Raw genomic sequence first — 25,649 nt, 5'->3', positions numbered from 1 at the left:
ACCTTTAATATCACGTCTCACTGCATAATTTTGCACAAGAACATCCAGCTAAGAAATCCACTCTTGGCCATCGTCAGAGTCCTGGCCTAAGATGGCATACAGAAGTCCCCCTCTAATTGGGTTGTTTATGGATTTGGAGAGTTTCCTTCAAAGTTTGGTATTAATGCATTTTAAAATTCAAAAAGCTACGTTTATATGTTACGTTTCACCTCCAAAAGAGTAGCTGACGCCAGCGCTCTCCGCAGCCATCGATCAAAACTACTACAACTATTAGACTCAAGTAAGGACAGCAAGAACGTCAATAGGACAGCCTTGGGAAAACGCCAATGACCTAAAGCGAAATAAAGATTTTCTTTAGCCACAAAGTTTACATAAGTCTTCAATAGCACTGACCACCCGCTTAATATTGAGTGTCTAAGTTTTACTGGAAAAACTGCTCTAACAAAAGAAGATTTCTTTCCATTTCCTGTGACGTGAGCATTGGAGGAAATGAGGTTATTGTTGGGGCAACAACTGCATTAGGACTGAGTGTTTTGGTGAATAACAGACTGCTTCTGGTGAAAAACCTTGGATCCAAACTAAAGAATGTTCTGCTGTTTCCATATCTGGTGAGTGCACCATGACCCAAAACTGCATGTATAAATACAAGTCTGTATTGTTGCCAGGAAATGGGGAAGATGGTAGTTTTTAAGCCCAGCTGCTAATGCTATAGCTCAGCTAATGCTAAAGCTAACTGCAGCTGCCATTAGTTCTGCGGTGCTTATAAGATAACTTGTTCTGTTTGGATCATGATTGCCTGTAGCCTGGTGTCAAAACTCAAACACACATTAGTATTTGTATTAGTGGAACTAAAGGTGCATTTGGAACTTATTTTGAAAATCCAGCTGCTATTTTCATCTTTAGTGGCTGAGCTGCTAATTCTGGATTACGCCAAATTGTGTTTTTCACCGCCATAAATTTTTATATTGTAATATTGCTTTCTAATTTAGCAAATGATTCTTGAGACATTATTTCATTAAAATGGTCTATTTTTGTCTGGTTGTTTAAACACATACAGACTTTTAGAGCTAATTTAGCCTCAATTCCTCATAACAAACTTTACTTCTTAAATATGTGTATATATATATATATAGATATATATTCAACCTGAACTGTGATATCACTGCAATATTTTTAACTAGTGTTTGTTGTCCCATTTTTTCTTTAGGTTATTAGTTTTCATATTCTTCTTTTTCGCTTTTAATAAATTAGCCTAGTCAAATAGTGTATTGGCTAAGATATTTTAACTGCATGGCAGTAATTTTTTAAATCCTTATTGTAAAGAAGAGTTTATGTTTATGCTGTGCATGTGTGCAACTAAAGGGGCTGAAGACAAGTACATGTCACATTTGTGGATTTATTTTTATTTGTACACAATGTGAAAAAAGTTCCAGGGCTTTGAAAGTGAAAACGGATCCGGATCATAAGACGGAGGCCGTGAGTCACTCCTCACTTTTTAAATCTTTTACTGGGTTTTGTTGGCTCTCTCCTCTCTGTTGTTTACAGACTTCAAGATGAAACTTTAATGCTGTCCATGCGAGGAGTTCAAAGAGAGTACAAGAAGTAAACATGTGGGAACAGGAAGTTACATGTGGGAGACGGATTGAGCGAGAACTGACAAAAACATTAGAATTACTATTTATGTGTTTTTTTGTTTTCCATAAAAAATTCTATTGAAGGTCAATTTGGAGAAAAATTATTTCCAACCCTTCTTTAGTTGCTGTAAATCCTCCATCATCTTCTTTAGCAATCTTTTGGAGTTTGGTTATGCATTTCTTCATAATAGTAATTACAGTTCTTTGACTAGGAGACTGAAAACATCTATTTCTGATTCATGTGAATACTTTAAATATTCAACATGGAAACGTGAAGCAAACACGGTCGATCTGTTCGCACACCTGACTGCACATCGACCGAACAGAGCAGCTCATGACGTTCGATACTTTTACAGCCTGAAATAATCAGCAGAGACAATGCAGAGCCCATTTTCCAGAAGCTGCGCCGCTGATTATGGTTTCTAAAGCAAGACCAATTAGCAAGACCCATCAAGCTGTGCTGCTGAGAGTCCTCGTTTAGATTTAATTACATGATAGAAGTACGGCTGCCAGCGAGAGAGAGGGTGAGCAAAAACATAACTGTTTATCAAACACTGTCCTGGTTCTGAATGCCTTGGTTAATGTGTCACTTTCCTTACTCTGCCACTGGAAAGAAAAAAAAGACTATTATTTTAAGAGCTGAATGCAAATTAGTTTCTAATTTACATAAAAAGTTATTTGATTAATCTTAGCGCCACACAGACATGTATGGTAGGAACTTGGTTTAAAGTTCCTAGTGTAAACCAAATTTGCTAGTCTGCATATCAACTGGGGTTGTCAACGTTAACGCACTGCAGATTAATCACATTCCCTATTTCATTTCCAAAAGCCTAGATCTTGTACTGCACTTTAAAAAACACTCTAAAGAAAACACTGCAATGGAAGTTTGGATAAAAACCAATGGAGAGGTCATTACGTCAAGTTGCTGCTTGTAAAGATGATTCTGAAAGCTGTTAAATCGTTTCAGCTTCTTTTCTTTTCTTTTTTTGCCTTTACCAAATTTTAAGACTTTTTCCCCCCCAATATGGGCTCATGTCTCATTTTGAGAGCAGAAAACTCAAAGTACAGAGCATCTGTGTTGGTTTTAGTCGTTTTAGTGTTTTTGATGACACAGTTTAAAACCTGCTAGCATCAACACCTCAGCGAGACGTTCTGCTGGAAATCCCAGCCTGCAAGTGGAAACAGCCTGGGGTTTGATTCCACTTCCCAGTTAATGAAAGCCGTCAGCTGTGCTTTATTGTCGCTTCAAAGGAACTGATGTAGCACAAAGTAAAACAAGTTACTGCCCTTCAGTCAGTCGGCAAGCCACTGAACGGTCCCATCGATGAAAATAATACAAATTGTTGTATGCTTTGAAAATAAGCAACAACCTGCCCTTTAGATATGCATGAAAATAGGAACAAAACCATAAAAATGCGGTTTTTCAGATTGTATTCACTTCAGTTTTGTGCTACTTGGATCTGGATCCATTCTTCTTCCTGTGATCTTTTCACGTTCTACTGGCTGCACCGAAACCCAAAACCCTAATCAATTCCAACATGTGGAACTCTTAAAGGGTTTTTATTAACTCGACCTTTTGTCCACTAAACGGTGTTCCCTTCAGAGGCCAAAACTTTCAGCAGTCATACACAAAAAAGTTTTTTTTTTTAAAATTCTGCCAAAAAATCTTGAAGAGCCATAAAAATACATTTAAGTAGCATATTATTACTACTTTAAATTTTATGCACACTATAAAATTAAATGTTACTGTGATAAAATTAAAAATAAAGTTGGCAAATAAGCCAAGGATAGCCATACTAACACTGGGAGTGCTACATTACCAATATGCTATAATTTAGGATAATTCATACTCCTGCTTTGCCTTCATAATTAAGCTAATTTTTAAAGATTAAATCTTATTCTGGAATGTTTGAACATAAAAAGAGAAAATGGAAGAAATATAGGCGTTTTGGTGCTTATGCCCCCATTTTTTTCTTATATTTTTAAATTGGTAAACTTTCTGCTGCTTGTATGGATGAGATGTGAACACATAATTTAATTCTAACTTTAACTTTGTTTACTTTTTGCAGTTTGACCTGCGTGCCATTTAAAGGTTTATTCCTTTTAATGAGATTTGTTATGCTGATTCTTCATCCACACCACATACCGTTAAACTGAAGTCATCCGAACTCGAGCAAATCAGGCCTGGATCTGAACTGAGACACCGTAATGAGCCCCAGTTTGTGGCCTCCGCTGCAGGAGAGCTCCACGCCTCGCCACTAACCTGCCGTGTGCTAATGACTGTACAGATCACGCTGTACTGCCACCTCCTACATATATACACAAGCACACATATGGACACGTGAACACCAATATGTAGACATGCACTGCTGTCGTTATGTGTTCCTACACCGTACTAATGGCCAATTATTCTAGATTTCTGTCCATTGGTAAATCTAACGAGCGTGTTTGCTGAATATACCAAACTAACTTTATCCTGTGGTAGAAGTTTCTTCTCAAAGAGGTTTTTACCACTCATATGCCTTGTCAGTCGGCATAACAGACTGAGACTGGATTTGAGATTCAAGGAGAGATGCCAGAAACCAGTTGGTGTTAAAGCCAAAAACCAGAATGGAACAACAAGAACCTGAAGTACAACAAGAAGATCACTCCCTAAAGCCCCTTCTACATTGTCAAGCCTCACTCAATCAGCCTCACTCAGTCAAAACCCTTGCGGCTTTGCCTGACTTGTACTACCTATGTAGTGGTTACAAAAAACAATGAGGAACCGGTTATAGTCTGAAAATGGAGATGAATCTGGCTGGGACTGACTGAAGAAGAAACAGTTAAAGCTTATGATCCTCTACTTTCACAACCCAATGCGAAAGTAAAGGACCAAGAGGAACCATTATGGAAAGATAAGCCCCTGTGTGGCAGGTATCAAAGGCAAATGAAAGAAAAGCTACCAATGGGTGGAGACGGATAGACTGAAGGAGAGTATAGAGGCAGTAGAGGCTCCCAGCTCAAGAACAATAGAGGATGGGTTCTACTGCACCAAACATGAACCAAGATGCCCACGAATCAGTCAAATCCAAGAAATACCAAGAAACAAAGAAAAATGACCATAAGACACTAGAGAAATACCAAAGGCTCAAAGTTGTGAAGAGTCGAGGCCCAATGGTGATATCGCCTAGAAATGAAGCTGGCTGAAGTGTAAAAAGTTTTCTTCATTAATTTATTTTGACTGATTTAACAGTTAATTATAACTTTCAGAAAATCAACTTGGAAGGGGAAATATTATGAGTGATTAAAACAGAACAGTTTTCTCCTAATCATGGCAGCCATCTGGATCATTTCCTGCTTTTTACCATTTCCTGCTCAACAAGTTTTTCCAGGGAAAGTGCATGCATGACTCATTCCAAGCAGAGAGGGGTCCATCTCTACAGAATACTGATACACCCACCACCTTCCAGTGAAACTTCCTTTATCTGGTGGTGGAGTTCAGTCACTTTCATCAATACTTTCACAGGGCAACACAAACTGAGGAACAGGTGAAGAGCAGGTGGATAAAAACCAAAGGGCACACGAGGCATACATGTGGAATGACGCCTGGAGTGTGCTCAGCTCATTAGCTGCTGCACATGATGTTTGACTGCTCTTTGAACACACGGCTGTGTCGCAGTCTGGACTGCCGTTGACATATTGGTGACATCAAAGAGAATATTTGAGGGGCTGAGCAGTACGCCACATCACACCGAGGTGACGAAGCTGCACACCCCACTGCCATCAAAGCGTTTTTGTGTGTATGAAAGGAAAGAGCTGTGAGCAGAGGAGAAAAGAGGATTTGTGGCATTATGCATATGCTAATTAGATGTCGCTTTGTGTCAAAACTTTTTGCGCTGCATACCTAAATGAGAATTGAGAGAAACACTCTGTGTCCCACTGAGTTCGAGAAAAACTGAGACTTTGAGGTTTCAATTTGGGTTTTTCCATCGAGAGCTAACCAGAGCTGGTGCTGGGTTCAGTTCTACTGGTCCTATAATGGAACCAGAGTGGTTTTCTACACTTGAGACCCAACTTTACCATATCAATGTGTGACTATAATATCGGTTCACCCACTGGAACTCCATGTGAGGGGAAATCATTCTGTGAAATTAGCTAAATTTGTGTGAAATTATGCAAAATTTTGATCTTGCACATGTAACGTGACTGAAGAAAGCTGAAAATGTTGAAATGTGTTCACCGTTATTGCGTCCTGTGTGTTGGGTTTCACCGAGGGTGGCGGAGACTTTCACCTGTCCCTGCCATTCGTTGCTCCCCACATGTCCAATGTGTCTCAATGGCAATAATTCTGCAAAGAGTGGACTACAATTCAAAAGTTTGGAGTCACAAAGTGGGGCAAACTATCTGTATTTGCCATAAAATGACCAATACATGAGCTACACTTGTTTAGAGCTAACAACAGGTTAGCTAGGTAAAGAAAGCCATAATGTTCTGACATAATTTCATGTGAAACACGTTTAGGTTCTTCGTTTGTTTCCAAACTCAACTCATACAGCTAGTTTTTAGGAAACCACCTTTTTCTAGTGCAGTTTGCTGAAGTGCTAGTCTAATGTTAGCATGTTTACTCTGTTGTGATATGGCTTATTAGTTAAGCTTCTAGCATTATTCAGTCAGGCATTAGTTGATGACGCGTGGAGAAATTCACTGAAAAAGCGGAAAAAGTTGCGTTCCAACTTCCTAAATCTTTTTGAAGGTCATAAAACTCAATTACTTGTGTTTCAGCTGCTCTCCATCGAGATTACAAACATGTTTCTAACAAGTCAGGCCCACCCCCAAAATAAACCAAGTGTGTGGAAAATGAGAAACAGGTTTGATTCTTGTCTACGTTTGAGCCGCAAAGAGAGCAGAGGGAAAATAAGCACAACACAGTGTGTGACCTCAGCCAATAAAAATTCATTTTGTAAGCCTAATGGTCCCCTGCGACTCCCCCATCGCAGGAGTTTGTGATCTCCTTTGCTGAGCAGCGGCGCCCTTATTCCCCATGCTGTCTGTTTACCTGAACGTAGTGGGGAGAAAAACTGAATCCAGCAGCAGGAGGGAGTCTAAGCTCTGAGCGATGGCTGCACCCTTGAACTCCTCCTCTGGCTCAACGTTTCGCTCAGACAAAAAGGCAATTATCGCACATTGGCTCTCTGCCTCGTCTGCGGATCCCCAGCAAATGTGGAAGAGGAAAAAGTTTTGGGGAAAAATGCCTTTAAAAAAAAGAAAAGAAAAAGAAAAGCATTTCTGCGTTGCCACGGACACAAGTGCGCATCTTCACCAACAACTCGCTATGCTGTGGGAGCAAAATACCAAAAGCAAAAAGCCTGGTGTGTGGGTGTGCGCGTGGGTGGAACATTGTTATGCACCCGGTGTGTGTGTGTGTGTGTGTGTGTGCGTGTGTATGCGTGTGTGCGTGTGTGTGTGTGTGTGTGTGTGCGTGTGTATGCGTGTGTGTGTGTGTGTGTGTGTGTGACAGAGTTTCTCATCAATTAACAAGCCACTGCTGAACTCCTGTGCTCAGGTTTGTGAACAGTTGTGCAAAAAATTTGCACCGATGATAGATTTAACACCGCTCATAGCTAAGAAATAATCCTAGAAAAATAAATAAAAATGTACAGCGTGACCCTCATCGTCTTGTTCTGCTGCCTGCATGACAATGGAGACCCTGAGCTTTCAGTGCAATGAGACAGAAAATGAACAGAGCTTGCCCAGAAAACGTTTTAATGACTCCTAATTATCATTGACATGGTGCCAAGTGATACGGTAGTCATGCAGGACAAACTAATCCTTTTAACTACTTTAACTACATATTATCAAGACATGTCTATTGAAAAATGCATTGTAGGGATAATTTGAAATCTGCTGCGTGTGCAAAGTGCTTAAAGCGTGACGTTAACACCCCCATATGCTCCGTTTCTTTGCGTTTATGTGAAAAAAACGACTTTTGCTCGACATAGAAAAGTTTCGAACAGCATTTAGTTATCTCTTACAACAGTTTGCTTTTTGTTATAAATGTTTCAGCTCAAACACCTTTTAATAAGAAGCACAGATAACATGAGTAGATGCAAAAAGCAGTTTTTAAATGAGGCGATGCTATCCGACCCAACCTGCCAGTGAAAAATGAACTGCCTGCATGTTTGATACGATTGTAAATTATCTGTTAGTCACCTTTTCTTGTTCAAAACACACCAAGAATATCCGATATACTAAAACTAATTTGGGAAATAACCAATACTGAAATGATTTCCCCTACATCTACTTACTTAAACTATATGACTTTCTCTACTTTGTCATTTTAGCCAAATGCAAAATGCTAAGGAGGCTGAAAATGATGCCACACGTTCAACGTTCATTATGTTTAATGTTAAATTTATTCATGACATCTGCTCTCTAAGACGATGACAGCAGTCAAACAGTGCACATTTGTAAATCTTCACAAAACTAAAATCAACCTGTTAAGAAGCGACAAGTGAAAAGCACATCAGTCGTACATTAATACTCAACAGTTTATGACGTTGTGCTGTGCAGCAGGCGTCATTGTCACTGGTTCGTCATAAAAACACCTTTTATATCAGTGAATTATTCTGACGGAATGGCCGATACCAATACAATGCCAATAATATTGTGTATCCCTACTGACCAGTTTCCAATCCCTACTGACCATGTCTCCGAAGCTGCTATGAATGCTCATTTTTATACCCACAAAGTTAAATGTAAGCACCGCACTGATAAAAAAAATAGCTAACTTCTCCTCTCCACAGAAACAACATCCACATAGAAGAGTGTGAAAGTTGGTCTATTCACTGATCAGAAAACGATCTGGTTCTTCTGTGAATCGCACCAATCTGGTCAACAGCTGATTCCTTGGAGAGGCTGAAATTAAAAGAGCATCAGTGAGTAGCCGGCATTCAGGAATACAACCCTGAGACTAAAGAGGATGGGTGGCCTTTTGACAGAGGGCTTCTCCTAGGAGAGGACTTTATTACTTTTCAAGGCCTCATCAGTGATTCTCTCATTAACAGCTTACATGACCCTCCATGTAAAGCACCATACATTACACAACCACCGAGTGTGACCTGCAAAGCCAGCATTAAATTACACAGGCGTAGGAAGGCAGGTCATTACGCTGCGTGGCAGATAATTTTCTGTTCAATTCTGCCAGCCTTGTTTTTACTCCCTCCTCTCATTCCATGCACAATAACCCCTCTCTCTGATGAAGGGCTTATGGCAGCAGAGATACCACGGATGGACTATTACTGAATATTTCATAGCGATACTGCATTAAATTTTTAATTAGATTTTAAACAGCCTGGTACGAAAGGATTGTTCTGAGCCACTTCTGGAGATCCTAATGTGATCGGCGATGTGAATTTAGCCGAGCTATTTCTGTGCAAATATGTTCGCAGAGAGCCTCGCGGCGTTTGCTCATGACACAGATTTAAACACGTGTTTACACAGCTCCGGGGCCGTTTTCTGATCGCAAAGATGTGCCGGGTTTTCTTCAGTGTGTTCGTTCGTTACGGGGAACCAATAACCAAACTGCTTTTTTCTAATAATAATTAATTCCTGTTTTATTTTAGAGAACTGAGTCAACATAAAGAAGTCTTTTGTTAAACCCCAAGCATGATAAAAGTTTAATTAGTTTATTAAATTCTACCAGAATAATTTGAATTCAGCTTCCTGTGTACGGTTTTATCGGTATAATGTCTCAGAAACCGATTAAACTTTCTTAGGATATCCGTAATAATAATGATAATAATCCTTGTTGTCTTCCAAATGTTGCATTATAAGCACAGATTGTGTTTTATAGGGACTTTATGTGAGAGACACACAAAGGAAAATGATGCATAGTTTAAAAAGTCTGAAAAATGCGACCTCCATGTTTATGCATCTCCCAGGATTCGACATTTTAAGGAACGAACCTTCACCGCAATTACAGCTGCGAGGTTTTTGGAATCTGTCAGATTAAATTTCACACTGGTGGAGTCTGCAAATTAGATGAGTTCCAAAGTTGCATTTGGTTTTACTCTATATAGGGGTCTCAATAATATGTACCCCACACTTTTTTTTTTGCATTTTTAAATGCACAGCATCCTCACACATTACAGTTATGATAGCCATGGTGATCTATCACATAAAATCCTAATTAAATAAACTGAACTTGAACGTTCTACTTTGGTTTACCAGACAGCAGATTTATCCCCACATTCCTGAAGCTCTGTATACAGACACCTTATTTCAATTAATTTTTTAGAAGCAGTTTTGTAGCATTAAGTTGCCTTGAAACAAGTTTCAACATTTAAAAATCCCATTTTTGTTTTCATGGACTACTTTAATGACCTTATGAGCCGTCTGTCCTTTCAAGGAATGACGGACAGGGACCCCATTTATCATTCACAGACAAGTACTAAATCTATTATCTCTTGATAAATGTAACTCATCAGTGGTATTAGTCTTAACCGACTGTTTTGCTGGTTCATTCAGAAGCATGCTGTACGATCTGACCCTCAAATGTCCATTTTTAACACAGTAAACCAACCAAACAGGAAGATGCTTCATATGCCCCTTAAATGGACATGATAACATAATAAGTCAAATGCATATTTGTCTCTGAGCAGCACTGAGACAAATATGTCTCAGTGCATATTTGTCTGAGACATATTTAGAATGAATATGTCTCAGACAATGAATATTTAGAATATTCATTGTCTGAATGAATATTTAGAAATCTAGGTAGTGTGCGCGCACACACACACACACACACACACACACACACACACACACACCCGCACGCACACACACACACACAAAAATCAGTTCAAACATGAACCAAAAAAGTCACAGAAATTTCATGAAAACTGCTTGTTAATATAAAAGATAAGATGAGCAAGTGAGAATACTAACATTCCTAAAACTTTTTGATGATCTGGTTTACAGAGTAAACGATGCCTTTAGCTTAAGTTACACACAACATTCTCTGCAGCAGGCTTAAGAAACACAAGGCTCATGACTTAAATGGTCTTTGAAAGGTTAGAATAACGCTCACGCAAATAGAAGTGATTTCAAAAGAAACGCTGGGCGGAAATCCTGAAAACTGTTTTGTTCTGCGGAGCAGCAATCTAAATCCCAAAGACAATGGAAATGTGTAGGCGACGTACAGTAAGCCCTTCTACTGTATGCTTTAATGTTGACGTCTGTAGCAGCTCAAATACCTTCAGCAACAATCCAGCTGAAGACATTTGTTTGATGTTCTGGGTACAGATTTTGGGAGTTATGTGAAAACACTGTAGATAGAACAATCTAATTAGCAAACCTATACAGATCTACATTAATGGATGAATTAAATTGCGCAGTGATAATTCTGTTTTTGATGCAATCTGGCATTACTCTGGCTGGACACTCTTAGCAGAACAGAAAGAAAACATTGAAACCAGTTGGTTTCCTTTAGGGCTGAGTTTGGTGCCATAAACAGGCTATTTATGAAGCATAATGTCAGCGTGTAAGAACCATCAAGCCTCCAATGAACCGAAAACTGTTGAAACATCAGAGCTTAGCAGAGTCAGGATGAGGCTTTTACACCACAAAGAACATCATGAAGTTTAAGAATTTAACTTCTTAACTAATGAAACTGCTGGATGATCCAACATAAAAACATCATACTATTAAAGACGTACAATGTTGGGATTGCCCCAACCGTATAGGCCATTTGTAAACTGTGCTTTACAGAAACCTACCATTTGTCACGTATCCTCCAATAAATACGCCAAATTCTTGTTGGAGACAAAAACCCTGCAAGTTATTTTGTTTGGGAAATGATTCATATTTGTGCAGCACATGGGAAAACGTTTGTGTGCTTCTTTGTAATGTACATTTCTAGCAATAGACATTCCTATAGAGCAGAGCTATTTATTTTTTGTTTTGTGCTTCAGCGTTTTTGCTAACTGTGAAAACACCTAGCGCACTTAGCTTGCCCTGAATTAAGTTTTCTAGATACATTTTGGAGTTCTAATTTTGTTGGCTGTTGAGCCAAAGGCATACAGGTATTTGTGTGACAAAATTGACCCTATGCCATGTACATGCCATGTTGCAACATGGCATGTAACAACATGGTCTGCTAAATACCATGTTAGTATAGCACTTTAGCATTAGCACAACTATTGTTTGTAATCAGTGCTTTAGGGCAACAAACTTTTTAGTTAGGCTGGTACTGATCAACTAAATACAATTTTTGTCATCTAAAGGTGCTTTAGAGCGACGGTTTGCAGCTGTGATGCTGCTCTCAGACTAAGACTGGATATAAGCAGGTTTTCCACATTTCCCATGACTCAGATTAACATCAGAGACAGAAAAAGTCTTGCTTCCTCACTCCAGCAAAGGCTCCAATAGCCTAAACTGCTGGAAATCAGAAGAATTTCATAGAGCAACTCTAGTATATCGAAGGAATAGTAAGAAAGGAGATTTAAGCTGACCCTGTCATTAAACTGACTGGGCTTTTATTCCGCTGCTCACACCCACCTGCTGCTTGTAATGCTGCCACCCACACACACCTTCAAGAATTCAGTCGCTCTGATCTCTCTAATCTCTTGATGAAGCGCATCACTCTTCCTCCTGCTGGGTTTATATCAAAGCTACACATCTGACTCTCCTAATTAATATAGAGGAGACGGTCTGTACGACGTCTCTCTGAAGAAGGTAGGACACCGCTGGTTGAATCTGCTCTGCTGATTATGGACGCGTGCCAAAACTCGCCTCTGTTTCCACATTGTTTGGTTCGACAAACTGTTGCTAAGCCACACACTTGCTTTACACCGTATCCAGAGTGGTTTGATTGAGAGTTGTGAGTGAAGGTGAAATCCTCTTACATGCTTGAGTCCACTCCTATGTGGAAACTTTATTTTTCTAAGACGCCAAGCTTTTTTTACTCTGTCCAGCCTTGAGCATTACAATACGCCATCCATTCAGTGGCATTGGAAACGGGCCTAAAAGCAAGAGATTGGATAAACACTCCAGCTAGTCGTAATGTGAATGTTTCAGCTGAAAACAGCTGTGTTTTTGATCATTCTCAGATTTACCCTATATAAATTATTCACACGCCTTTGCCACAATCAGTCAGACTAAAAGGAGTTTGATGTGATAGGTCAACACAAACCAGGCTATGCGGTATTTTCCGCACTTTAAGGCGCACCACATTATAAGGTGCACCTTCAATGAATGGCCTATTTTAAAACTTTTTCCATATATAAGGGACACCGCATTATAAGGCGCATTGAATAGATGCTACAGTTTGGGTACTCTATTATTACACATCCACAATGTAAAGAAGTGTTCCCCGAGTACTTTATATAGTATGCTGCCCCAGTTGCTGTTTCACTCACGGTTTTGGTGTTGTGATATTGTGCCCAACTGCTAAATGGGTAACACAAACCAACTGACACACTGCCACCGCAGTCTCTGTCTCTCTTCCCCCGCCCCTCCCCCTCCTGGCTTTAAATGTATTATTAAACTTTATTAACAAACCAGCGTTCTGACAAGTATCCCAGCATGGACTGCGCACTTCTTCTTCTACCGGGGAAAATGAAGTCGGCAGCTGCTTACCGTAGTTGCTAGACCTGTTGTGGCTCAATATTGGTCCATATATAAGGCACACCGGATTATAAGGCGCACTGTCGGCTTTTGAGGAAATTGAAGGTTTTTAGGTGCGCCTTATAGTGCGGAAAATACAGTAATCATAAAATGGTAGGAAAATTATGCATGGTAAAATCCAATCCAACCAACTGTATTCAGAAGTCTCTAATCAGTAAATAGGGTCTAAATTATGTCATTTATTTTCAGTCCATCATCCATCATCTTGTCAAATTTTTAAAAAGTTTGCTTAATTAAGGAAATGTTCAAACAGGGACCAGTTCCAGGATGGAAAAGACGATGTCTTAACAGTCAGGTCGTAGTTTTATACCTCAAAATGACATCAAATGAGATTCCAGTCATCATGTAATCTGTACCATGAAATGATTGGTCAGTGTTTTAAATTTATATTTCATTGACACTTCATTATCAATTTTAATTGTCTGGACAGTGGAAGGAAATTACCTGAAACTTACAGCTACAGTTTTAATAATGTGATTTGTGTTAAAGCATATTCATGTGTCCAGTCAAAGTCCAGTCGTAGATCCAATTGAAAATCTGGGGCAAGATTTGAACATGTTTAGTCATTGGTGTTTTCCATCCAATCTAAGATGGTAGGAAAGAGTCAAATCCTGTGTGAGTTATACCTTCTACATTGATGCTTCTACAAAGTATTGACTCAGGAAGGTTGACACTGTTTGGTTATAAATTCTGAAAGCCAGAAATAGGTTTGATTCTTGGCTGGGGCCCAAATGCAGGGAGTTTGTATGTTGTTCCCTTGAATAGTTGGGTTCTCTTCAGGTACTCTAGTTTCCTCTGACAGAACAACAGCCATGCTAGATTATCCGAACGGTCTACATCAGTTATGTACTTCTTGCCCATTAACCATCAGAAACCAGGACTAGATCTGATCTTGTCCTTGCAAGGATGTAAAAGATGAATTTTTACTTCGAGTTCAATTGCACACTATTTTGTGATAGTCTTAACGGACAATCCAGATAAAGTACATTGATGTTTGGGCTGTCCAAATTTGAAAAACTCAAGGGGCGTGCATATTTTTTTATAGCACTGTAAGGTTTAGAACTAACTGATACATATACAGCCAAAACAATATGCATTAAAGTTCAGTTGCAGTTTTTTTGACGGTGACTTCTGCCTGTCAGATTTGCTCCCTTCAAGGTGAGGAGAAATCTCCTCCTCACGTAGTTTATCCTCTAGAGACTTGGCTGCTTTTCCCCCTGAGCTCTGTCCTTCCTGGCAGCTGGGGCTCCACAGTCCCGTTTGTCATTTCCACTTCAATTTCTTCTGCCTCCACGATGGGGGCTCCCACTGCACTGCGCATTTTCAAGCGTCCCTTGAAAGACAAGACAAATCTCATGGGCTGCCAAGGGTGCATAGCCCGGTTTAAACCAAGAGCAACCCTTGCGAACTCTAGACTATCTGACGGTCCTGTACCTTCCGAGACAAACTGTAATGAGTAAAGTAATGAATGATGGGACCCTAATCCAGCCTGCAATGACATTCATTGGGTAGTTGGGGTCATGAACAAAATCCAGAGCAACCACTGGGGCAAAACCGAAGCAAGGGGAGGTGCTAATTGGTCCCGCTTAAGGGCAAGGGTGAGGGTTACAGTGCAGCCGTTTGCCAATGGAGCGGCTGATTCGCACACTTATTATTCTGAAGGTGTGATGGTCAGGGAGGTGGAGGAAAAGAGCTGACGAGGGGTTATGTTGACTGCTGGACCTTGTGATGATATGAACCCCCCAAGGGGAGGACAGAGAACCTAAAAACAGCATTCCACTGCATTCCACTCCCCAACACGTGACGGAGCATGTGTGGATGAGCTGAAGCCGAGCGCCAAGCAGTTAGGTGCACATTTGCAAGTTGCTGCAAGGTCAGAGCAGCCCTCATTTCTCAGTGTCATACCGGAGGACAAGAAAGAGGCGGGCAGGTGGAAGGAGGAGCTGTCATTGTGTCTGTGTGAGGATATAAGCGAGGGGAGGGCGGCGGGGGTTTCAAGTATCCGAGTCCTTGCAGAGTCCTTGAACTCCTGTCTTCTGTTGCTGCTCACAAGCAGAAAAGAAATGCCTTTCTGGTAATGGAGGATTGCAGAGGAGGAAGCGATGATTTTATGAATCCTTCTCCATCTATTCAGTGTCGGTAAGCCGAGCAGCTCTGCTTCCGGCAACAATAACTCTGACAAGTGAGCTTCATTTAAAGATGAATGAGGCATCCATCAAGTAGGAGATTATACAGCCTGAGCCATAAACTGATCTAGATCTAGTTTGCAAATTTAAACATATGTAAATAAACTGAATCAAATCCTCCAGTGTTATGCAGCACAAGGCTATGCAGAAACTAAATCAAATATTAATGCTTCAACAATATTACACTGCTGCAGACCTTTAGCATATTGACATTTTTTTTTTTGTCTAAGTGAGGAGTCAGTTTGAACCAACTTCAAACCTCTGTCCCTCAGCAGCCAGCATGGAAATATCACAAGTTGGTTTATAGAAATAAACAGCTGCAGGCTCGACTTCCTGACCCCCCGGTGACCTTCTTACTGCAAGTTAACAGCAAACTAAACATACAACTAAATAACAAAATTTAAATGCTGGGAACAGAACAAAAAAATGAGAAATTGTTTCAAATAACAGCTTTCATCTGTAGAACATAACCAATCCATTTCATAATAATCTCCCACAACATGGCCACAGTTGAAGTAGATAGCCAGGTTTATGGAGTGAACAAACTTATTCACGTGTGATTTTAACTGCGTCTCTATTTCTGTTACAATCTCAAAATTGTGTTTTTTTTCCCCGACATTAACAGAACAACGTCAAAGTTTTTATTGGAAATGCAGATACAGTAACAACATGAGATGTGGAGCAGAAATCACTGCTGCAACAATTGCTGCATTTCTAATTACCATCGCCACTTCTTCTTCTACCAACAACAAAATTGTTGTCCCCCCCCTCTGGACACGTCTGCTGGGAAAGAATAACTTTTGAATTAATTGTTTCTTTATCAGCTGGCGAGCATGAAGCCCGGGTCTGGGGTTCAGACGTCTGTGGCAGCTGCTTTTATTGTGATAATTTTAATGAGCTGAATGCTCCTGTGTAAATTCACCATGAATAGGAAAATAACTGATTATATCAGCTTATCTTTCATCATCCAAAAGTGTCATTTTTTTCCCCTTTTTGAATCATCTTGAAAGCTCATGTGTTCAGATGAGGTTTTGTATCACCTCAATGATGAAATACAAAAATGCAACATGTTATAGGTCTTTTTAAAAGTAGGCAATGTGGAAAATTGGACTTTATTTTCCTCTTATTGCGTTCAGGAAAATATGGAAGCTCCAGATTTTTTTAAATTCCCTTTTTTTAATTCCTTGAATGACATTTTTCTATCTCTGTACTCCAGTTTGCGCATTATGTTTAATATTCAGGAAGTGACATCTGCTGGTCGGCTTGCTGGCAACAAGTAGTTATTACACAGGGGGAAATAACTTCTGTTCACACAAAGTTGTTCCATTACTCATTTTTAATAATATTAATTTGATAAACACACTTTTAAAATGGGGTGACTTTAGAGTCATCATTAATATCTCCCAGACTGCATGTACTGTAATGTCTTGTTTCTACTTAGTGGGACAACACGAGTTGTTACAATTCAGTTTGCCATTTTCTGGTCCGGCGATTCAGAAAAAGGTTTCAGTGGACTCACTGGGAAGGCGGGGTGAGACCCAAACGTCTAATGTTCAGCTAAAGTAGCACCGTGACAAATATGACTCAGTAGTAAATCTTGATGTTGTTCCATCCCCCAATCAATGGACTAACTATAACATTGTCCAATGGACCTACAGGTGAGGAGGTTCCAGGAATGGCGTAGAAACAGACAAAATGGTGTACTAACCCATGGTGGAGCGCTCTGTGGAAACGAGGTGTTGGGCTACCCGTTCACAGCATCGGGTTTTGTTTCTGGAAATGGATTTACAGAGTCTGGTTTCTGCTGTCGCAGAATTATGTCACATTTCTTATAATTGCCATAAAAGTTGGATTAAATGCGACATGAATGTTCAGACGGCAGACGCTCTGAAAACCATCGGATATGTATCTGATTTAATCCAAAATATGGAAGTGGTACAAATCATATTTTTGTGAGGGAGAAAAGCTCAGAATAGTCTGGTTTTCCAAAGCGTTTGTTCGTTTCACACAAGTGAACAGCACCAGCTGAAAACGTAACAAATGTTGCAATTTTGGAGTCTACCGGACTATCAGGTGTGAAAACATTAGCATTTAAACTGAATCTTTTAGTCATTTTCTGCTCTGGAACTTTACTTGCAGCAAAAAGACACACACACCAAGGCTCTGCCAAGTCTTACTAATATCCCTGGTCTCTGTAAAGACTGGTTATAATCAGTAGTCAAGTCAAATATTTGTTTGTGTACAACCACTACAGCTCATGAGTGTGTCTGAATTGACCCTTCAAGTTGAAATAAGTCCAACAACTACTTTTACATAACATGCCACCGACACACAGCTCTTACTATGCTATCCAACCCACTTGGAGTCACCAGAATGGCCCCAGAGTTTGCACTCCCACATACAAGAGTGCAAACTAAATGTGTGTGTTGGTCTCACTTGTGTTGGTCAAAACTGTGGAAACTTTAGTGTTTAATTTATTTCTGTATTTTCAGCAGTAAACAGAGGTGTAGCAGTAAACATGAAAATGACTGATGAGCAAAGATGAACATATTCTATCGTTTACTGTGTATTTTTCACATCACGTTTTTCCCCCTGCCTTCATTTTTCTTCCTGCCTTTCCGTTCCTGTCCCCTTTAAGACGGCAAAGACAGAACAATGAGCTAGTTGACAAAACGCCGACGTGATGTATGTGCATCGAAAAATACTGGCTTTTGAACCCGTTTCTAATTTATGCAGGATCAGAACCACCATTGTCCCAAAGTCCAAGCCCCCACAATGAAGCCAAGGCAATGCGGAGCTCTATGAAGTGTGCCGTCAATACGTGGAGGGAGGGGGGCCTATTCATCCACAGAGTTTAGCTTTATCAAAGTCATGCATGGTTAAGAGTATGCAATTGCTCATTAAATACACAAAAGACTGGAGGATTTGCTGAGGAGAAAGCTTCCCAGCCAGGACTCCTTTGCTCATTTCAGATATCAAACATCCCAGTTCAAAGAGGTGGGGTGCGCCAGCTGAAAACACCTCCGGGAAATGGGAACTGCGCAGAGTATAGGAAAGATGTGAGGGGTAAACAGTGGGAGCACGAGTGGGCAAAGGAGATTTACCATACAAGAAGAGTGAAGAATCACAAAATGCACCGGAGGAGGCTGCGCCGGCACGTCTCTCTCAGGAACAGCGTTTTCATTTTCATGCGCTTTCACCTTGATAGCTTGCCATTGGTGGTTAAGCTCAAATGTGGATTTCTACTGCCGTACACACACGCAGGGTTTTCTCTTCGCTTTAACATTCAAAAGGCAAGCGAGTGGCTTTTCAGGTTCCATGGGCCATTCACACCCACAAAACATGAATGAAACAACCGCGATTTACATTCAATTCATATTAGGAGAGATGCAAATCGGAACTTAAGGGGTCAAAAAGATGGAGGTGGACTAAATACAACGGTGACGTTTTACTGATAAATTCTCCTTCAGAAGAAGTTTGTGTAAAATGTATTCAGATTAAAAGGTACACATATGGGCTGCTATGACATCACATCAATGATATTTTTATTCATTTTGTTTTGATACTAAGCAGAAATACAACAGTCATTTTGCTCATGGAATCCTAAAATAGTAAGCTAGCGTAACAGAAGTGACTCACCCCATTGGTTCCCACAACATGGCTCTTCATGTTGCTCATGACTGAAATTATTAGGCATTATTCTTTTAAACGATATATGGAAAGAAAAAAAAATCTAGATAAAATTGGAGGCATCAGTCAATAGGAATAGGTCTGAACATATCAAAAGGTTATTTTTTATTTTTAAGTATTATTTTTAAAAGTTGAACTTTTTAAATTCTTAGTGCACATTCAACTATTTTCTTTGGTTTTCAGTCATAGTTCAGCAGCTTTCAGAGACGAAAATTAAATAAAACAATGTCTGAAAAAAATGTTAATTACTTCAAATTATGGGAGTACATAAATGATTATTTTTGTAAAGTGTGTTGAGACGTCATATGTTGTGAATCGGCTCTATCTAGATAAACTGAACTGAGCTGAATTACCGTCTCACTGCTGTGATATTACGCTGTGCAGGTGTCTGAGGGGCCTTAGCGCTCGCTCTCGTCTGGGGTCGTAAAGTTTTACTCTGCGTTCTCCAGCGGGAGCCACTGGTTCAGGTGGTAAAGCAGATTTCTGGTATTTCACAACTTTGTCGGAACATGTGTTCCACGTAAGGCTGCTTTGCTTTTTTTTTTTTGTCAGACTATGCATTTTTCAGGCACATAGTGCCATTTTATAGCACAATCAAACTTACCTCCAGTTGTTATAAAAATGCTGTATATATATATCACACATAAAAGAAATTTGGCTTCACAAATTGACACCTTGAAAGAGGCCTCTGTCTCATCATCACAACCATGCTAATTGATGCTGGCTAGTCTGAAGGAGCTGAGTGACGGCAGTGTGAGGGGTAGAACGGTTGATTCAAGGATTACTAAAACATGTATGAAGAAATCAAAGCAACACTCCAGAGATGTTTTTGATGAGGGAATAACATCATATAAAGCTCAAAATATAGCTATTTAAATGTAGCCAAACATTCTCCAATTTCTTGCCAACAATATCATCTGCTGTGCCTTCCATCTTTTTTTTCTTCAAAGCACTAATTTGTGTTCTTATATCAGTCATGTCTACCTGTTATCTGAAGCTGTGAGTGCACAAGGAAATCTCACCTTTACAAAATATCAAACGACAAACACCTTCAGACTAAAATCAGGAACTCGGAACACATATGGCCATCCAGTGACTGGATATAAAACAAGCAACTGTGCTTGTGTCTGCAAAACGGTTTGCGAGCGAGAGCAGCGGTGTGATGATCTGACGCGGGAGAAGCCGTTAAAGCTGCAGACAGCTCCGGCTGGTGACTGAATGTTTATGGACTCCTCTCAAGGATGTGTCAGCCAAAAAACTTTAAATTAGCGGCGAAGTGAAAAACAACTTTAAGGAGAGGATGCGCTCCACTGATTTCAAAACAAAAACAGCTTCCGAGCTTCACTTTAGATGAAACCTTCATTTGTCAAGAGATGCTCCGAGTGGCGAGGAAAAGAGTCGTCTGCTCAAGTGAGTACGAGTTACAGCTCACCGCAACACAGAGAGGAGGCTCTAATGCTCCGGTTTTTTTTTTTCTTTCTTCACAGCTCTTTAAAACGGCAGATTCAGTGGTGACACAATTTCTAGTTTTCTCACAGATATTAGGTTTTACAAACAGGAAGTTACTGACGCTGGAGTTCTGGGGGAACATAAAGACACGGGGAGTTCTGACATTTCTGGTTTACTCTAAAACGGCTGTAGTCTTTCTTTAGGAGCCATCAAAGATGCACTCAGTTGGTATTGGTATGTGTTTGGTATTGTACTACTCAGTATTTATTTGTTGTCTTTATTAAGAACATCCTTGGAGATGATCATGATTGCGCTTTTAGCTGTTTTTCATCTTGAATCCATGAAGCGTTTGCTCAAACTGTCCAAAATGGCCAAATCTCCCCTATGTGACCTCTTCAATCAGACATTACTTTCAATTTGAGGTTCGAGTTTGTTCTGGTCGTCCCAGCAACAGGTCAAAACCAGGAGACAAGTACTAGTCTTTTATTTAACAGAGGTCTCATGATCGTATTCTTTACATTTAAAGAGGAGAGGTAAACTGGACGCCTGGTATTTTCAGGGGTTTGGGATACCAGTATTGCTAAAAACTATGGAGACTTAACATCCCCACTAAGAAAGGTTCCTATTTTAAAAGTTCAAACACTAAATATACCTTAATATCCACTGTTATGCATTATGCATATGTTATACATAGTAACACTCTTGGCACTACTGCAAAAACTAACATTTTCCTCAACTCTGCTCTTGGAGTTTCTGCTAGCCTGGTATAAACCAGTTTCCTGTTCTACGCGTTGCACGGTCTGGACCCTCGGCTATTGAGAAAGAATTGCTTGCTAGAGGCATGGACTCTGTTTAGGTTTTAAATGATTGGATCTGATTTTACCCAATCGCTATTTGACTGGGACGTATGTAATACGCCAGTTCGATGAAGCTTAGCAGAATTTACATGTCAAGTAAACAACCCAGTGGTGGTAGGGCCATGACATCTGTGCCAGCAAAAAGAATGTCATACATTCCTCTTGATCCTACTAACATTTAGCTGTGGCGTATGTCTTGTACCAGCTTTAGTGTGAAGGAATCTACACTATGAAGTTTATTGGAAAGCGTAGCCAACATGGCTCTGATCATTTCTTGCCATTGCCAGACTATAACCTTCAATTGCCAGACTACAATTCTAAAATAACCCCCAACATCATCGTTCACAACTCCCTGATTGAAGTTGAACCAGAAAAATCAAGCTCAAAGACAGACAGAGCACTGAACGAAGATGGGAATTGAGCAGAATTAAAAAAAAAAGCAATGGTCAGGTTATGGTACAACCAATCAGTGGTAAGGGAAATTAATGGCACTGCTAGAAGGGCTGCTTTCCAAAAGGTAGCCAATAGTGCCAAGTAGAATTTTTCAGCTTCCCAGGGTGCAGTTTGTTTTGGAATCTGTCAATACTGAACCACAAACAGGCGGAGATCCACTCAACTCTTTCTGACCAAAATTTTGGTGACTGACTCGTCTTGACAACTACAAAATTCAAGAATTTCCTGTGTGTTTCATTAACCCCTCAGAGTTTTAAAGAGGTTAATGTGAATGGTTACAGAAAAAAGAGTGAAAATAAGTCACTGAACCCCGCAGTCTACTGAGATCTCGTGATATTTAAAGCTCACAACATCTGATAGGAAGTCTGTCTAGAAATTACACAGAGGTTGTTAACTCTGCTAATTTCCTCATAAAATGTGTTAAAAGTTTAAAAATGCTACCATCATATGTTCTTTTAGACCCACATTTATGCTATTAGTGATTCTTGTATCAGACAAAACGCATACTCACAGCTTATACCTCTTAGAAAACACACACATTCTTAAATCGTTCCACAAAATTACCGAAAAAACTCCTGTGGATTTTGTTTCAAAGCCTACTTGTCGATAGAAACCTCACCAGATTCTCATTTAGAGTGGCAGGTCCAATCTTTTAGAACTGGCCTTCCCAGCTGTGATATTTTGGACGCCTTTCGTCAGATCGCTTTATTGATCTGACGGCACAAGAGTGTTTATTGTACTTCCCTGGCCATAATCACTAAGGAATCCCTCGAAATGGAATAATGCCAGTCAGTGAGGGCGCCAAACTGTGCAATAAAGGCTCAACAGTTTTAGCACTGCCTCTGGGTGTGCAGTCCATCAGTGTGTGCACGCTGTCACAGTTTTCCTTACAATAAATCAAGCAGCAGGTCAAGCAGAGCTCATTTAGGGGAAGCGCACAAGCTGCACTCGAAACGAGGGACGACCCTTAAGGAAAATACATTTAACACGTTCTGTTCGCGGAGATAAATTAACGTTTGCACTGACAATTAATTATGTAGAGTTCACGCATCCTCACACACGTACTAAATTCTTTTCCACTCAGCTCTCCGCCTCCCACCACGCCAAAATGGATTTTCCCCTGAGGCCAGCATTCAGGGTTTCGCATTTGTAATGACCCGCAATAATTCAGCCATGATTGATCAGCCAAATTGACTAATGGGTTGCAGCGTTCCAAGAAGTGCATCTCGAAGGTTTTTGTTTTTTGTTGTTTTTTTCCACCCAGTATTGTGCCTGCCTTCACTTTTGCTGCTTGGCGATGCAACTCATCACCACTGGATGATACTTGAGCGTGGTCGGCTGATGAGACCGTGCATGACAAATGGTGCAGTACGTTTGCAGATTTTAGCTATGACGACTGAAAAGAAAAACACCTTTGGAAGATGTACGAGTTGGTGGAGTAATGTATTCTTAGAAGAAAAGAGCAAAAAATTGGTCCCGAGACATGATAAAGTGCCCTCTGGGGTACTTTTGAAGAAGTTATGCAAAGCTGGGATCTGTGGGGCATAACGTTCAATTATTTCACCAATAGGCTATTGGATGATCACTAAACATCTACACAGACACACAAACATATTCATATCCAATTTTTGTTTACAAATTTTGACTAGTTATAATCACAAATATGCAGCCCATACATATTTCTATTTTGCTAAAATTTGACATTTTCCTTCTTCATAATTGTGGGCTTCATTTTGTTAGTTCATCAAGTAAAAACCCAATAAAATACATTAAAAATACTTTTTCTTTCAAACTGGGATTAAAATCATCTCCTAGAAGGATCCCAACTATTTAGCTAAACAGGAAGCAAATTCTTGCCTTTGTATGTTTAAATTAACATATTAAGTACTTGACAAGTCTCTCTACTGCTGATCCAAGAAAACAGGGGATGCTGTATGTTCCTCATCAATCCCACTGACATATTTATGCTTCCACTTAATGTTTTAACCTACGACGGTGAACGAATCAGCCATGCATTCACATTCCACTGGAGTTTTATGCAGTACTTATGTATTTTTTCCCCCCATTATTATATGGTGCTTTATTATTATTGATTTTTTTTTACTTCCTTTTGCTACCATCTCTACAAAAACACACTCTGTGCTAAAAATACCTAAAAGACTGCATTGGACATCGGACGTTTCGTGTTGCTTCTGCGTTTGTTCACTTCATCTGAAAGCCTGCGTTTAATTTATCTGTATTTAGACTCAAGTTTTTGAAAATGACCTTCAACAAAACTGAAACTGACAGGTTTTCCCGGCAACGAACAAAGCGAGTTTTGAATACATTCCTAACGTGACGCTTTCCTTTTCGACTGTCTTTAGAAAAAGGGAATTTCAGCGCAATTAGGCCCTTGAACGCCACAACACAGATGCAGCACCCGTTTTGTCTGGCTGCGGAGCTGCTGCAATTAAAAATGACATCATGCTAAAATACTCTTCATGGCTAAAATGCAAATTATATGCAGATTAGTAATATGATTCATGTATTAATTTACCGTGCTGAGTGGTGATTAGGTGTGTGGGAGTTAGTGGCAGTTGCAGAAGCTCGCTAATGGCTAAAAACATTATGATGGGAGGGAGAGGGGAGCTTTGGCCGGCCTTTTCCCTTCATTTACTGTGAGGGGTGACCTTTTCGCAGAGTTCCCGCTCGTGGCGTTGGGGAAGCTCACATATGTAGGGGATTTGAACTTTAGCTCATGCGGAGCATCTGACATATGGAAGATAACCGTTTCCCTCTCTGCAGGCGACCGCTTGCACTGAGCAGCAAATAGAAACAGAGTGACAGCTGCTCTTTATGTCTTATTTAAACAGACATTAGCAACAGTTTGCCTCAGTGGCCAAGAGCGAGAATAAACTGCCAGATTTACACCCCGTCATCTGAGATAATGAGGATGATGTCGAGAGACAAGAATTCGAGTAAACTTTAAAATTCATTTGTGGAGGGCTCCTCCTGTAGTGCTAATAAAAAACTTAGCAGTTGTATTTCACATTAAGTGAAAGGCATGGCTGTATGCTAGCTCAAGCCCCATAAAACACACTAATTCTTTCTCATTTTAACACTTGGGGATGTTAAACCTGCAACATTGCACTGACGAATAACACAATGTCCAGACTAAAGTTGTTATGTCTCCAGCTCTGAAAGGGAAAATTCAGGTCCATGTATCCAGAGTGGCGATGGAAGCCGGGAGAAATGTCTACGTTTATTAGTTTGGAAACGTAACCACACGATTAATATAGAAGCATTCAGTTCCTGTTCTGACCAGCATTGTTGTGGTGATGTGGACAAGAATGAGTCAGCACATTTCTCCTGACAACGTAACCAGAATAGCTGATTATGCAGGTCTCACTTTTCACCACATAAGCGCTCCATGTTTTGGCTGTGGAATGCTGCAGGAATGAAACATTATTTCAAGAAACAGGTCAAGCACTTACTTTATCCACAACACACTGCTTGATGCTAAAAACTCACTTGAAGGGAATGCCTCATATTACAATAATAAAGTCATAATATTACAAAAAGACAGAATATGACTTCTCATATGAATTTATTCTTGTAATAAAGATTCTTGTGATATTTTGACTTTATATAAGAAATATATAACTTATATATTTTTATTTTCTTAACATGGCCTATTTCTTTAAAATAAAGCCTTCATCTAACCAAATCAAAGT

The 25,649-nt window shown here is 39.9% G+C and overlaps 1 protein-coding gene across 3 annotated transcripts in view; it reads right to left on the bottom strand.

The window, feature by feature from the left end:
• LOC103474330 (beta-1,3-galactosyltransferase 1-like) overlaps positions 1–25,649 on the bottom strand; it is a 122,393-nt gene that overhangs the window by 27,473 nt on the left and 69,271 nt on the right. Inside the window, exon 1 of one of the 3 annotated variants that reach the window (XM_017303783.2) lies at positions 6,673–6,858. The exons of the other annotated variants lie outside the window; for them this stretch is intronic. The gene's annotated coding sequence lies outside the window, so the exon portion shown is untranslated. Of the gene's footprint in view, positions 1–6,672; positions 6,859–25,649 lie in introns of those variants that run through there. 3 annotated transcript variants of the gene reach the window in all.

The sequence above is a fragment of the Poecilia reticulata genome, chromosome 2, assembly GCF_904066995.2.
Source record: "Poecilia reticulata chromosome 2, P_reticulata-male-v2, whole genome shotgun sequence".
NCBI lineage: Eukaryota > Metazoa > Chordata > Actinopteri > Cyprinodontiformes > Poeciliidae > Poecilia > Poecilia reticulata.
Note: the sequence above shows the minus strand (reverse complement) of the source record. Positions and strands in the feature narration are given on the sequence as shown.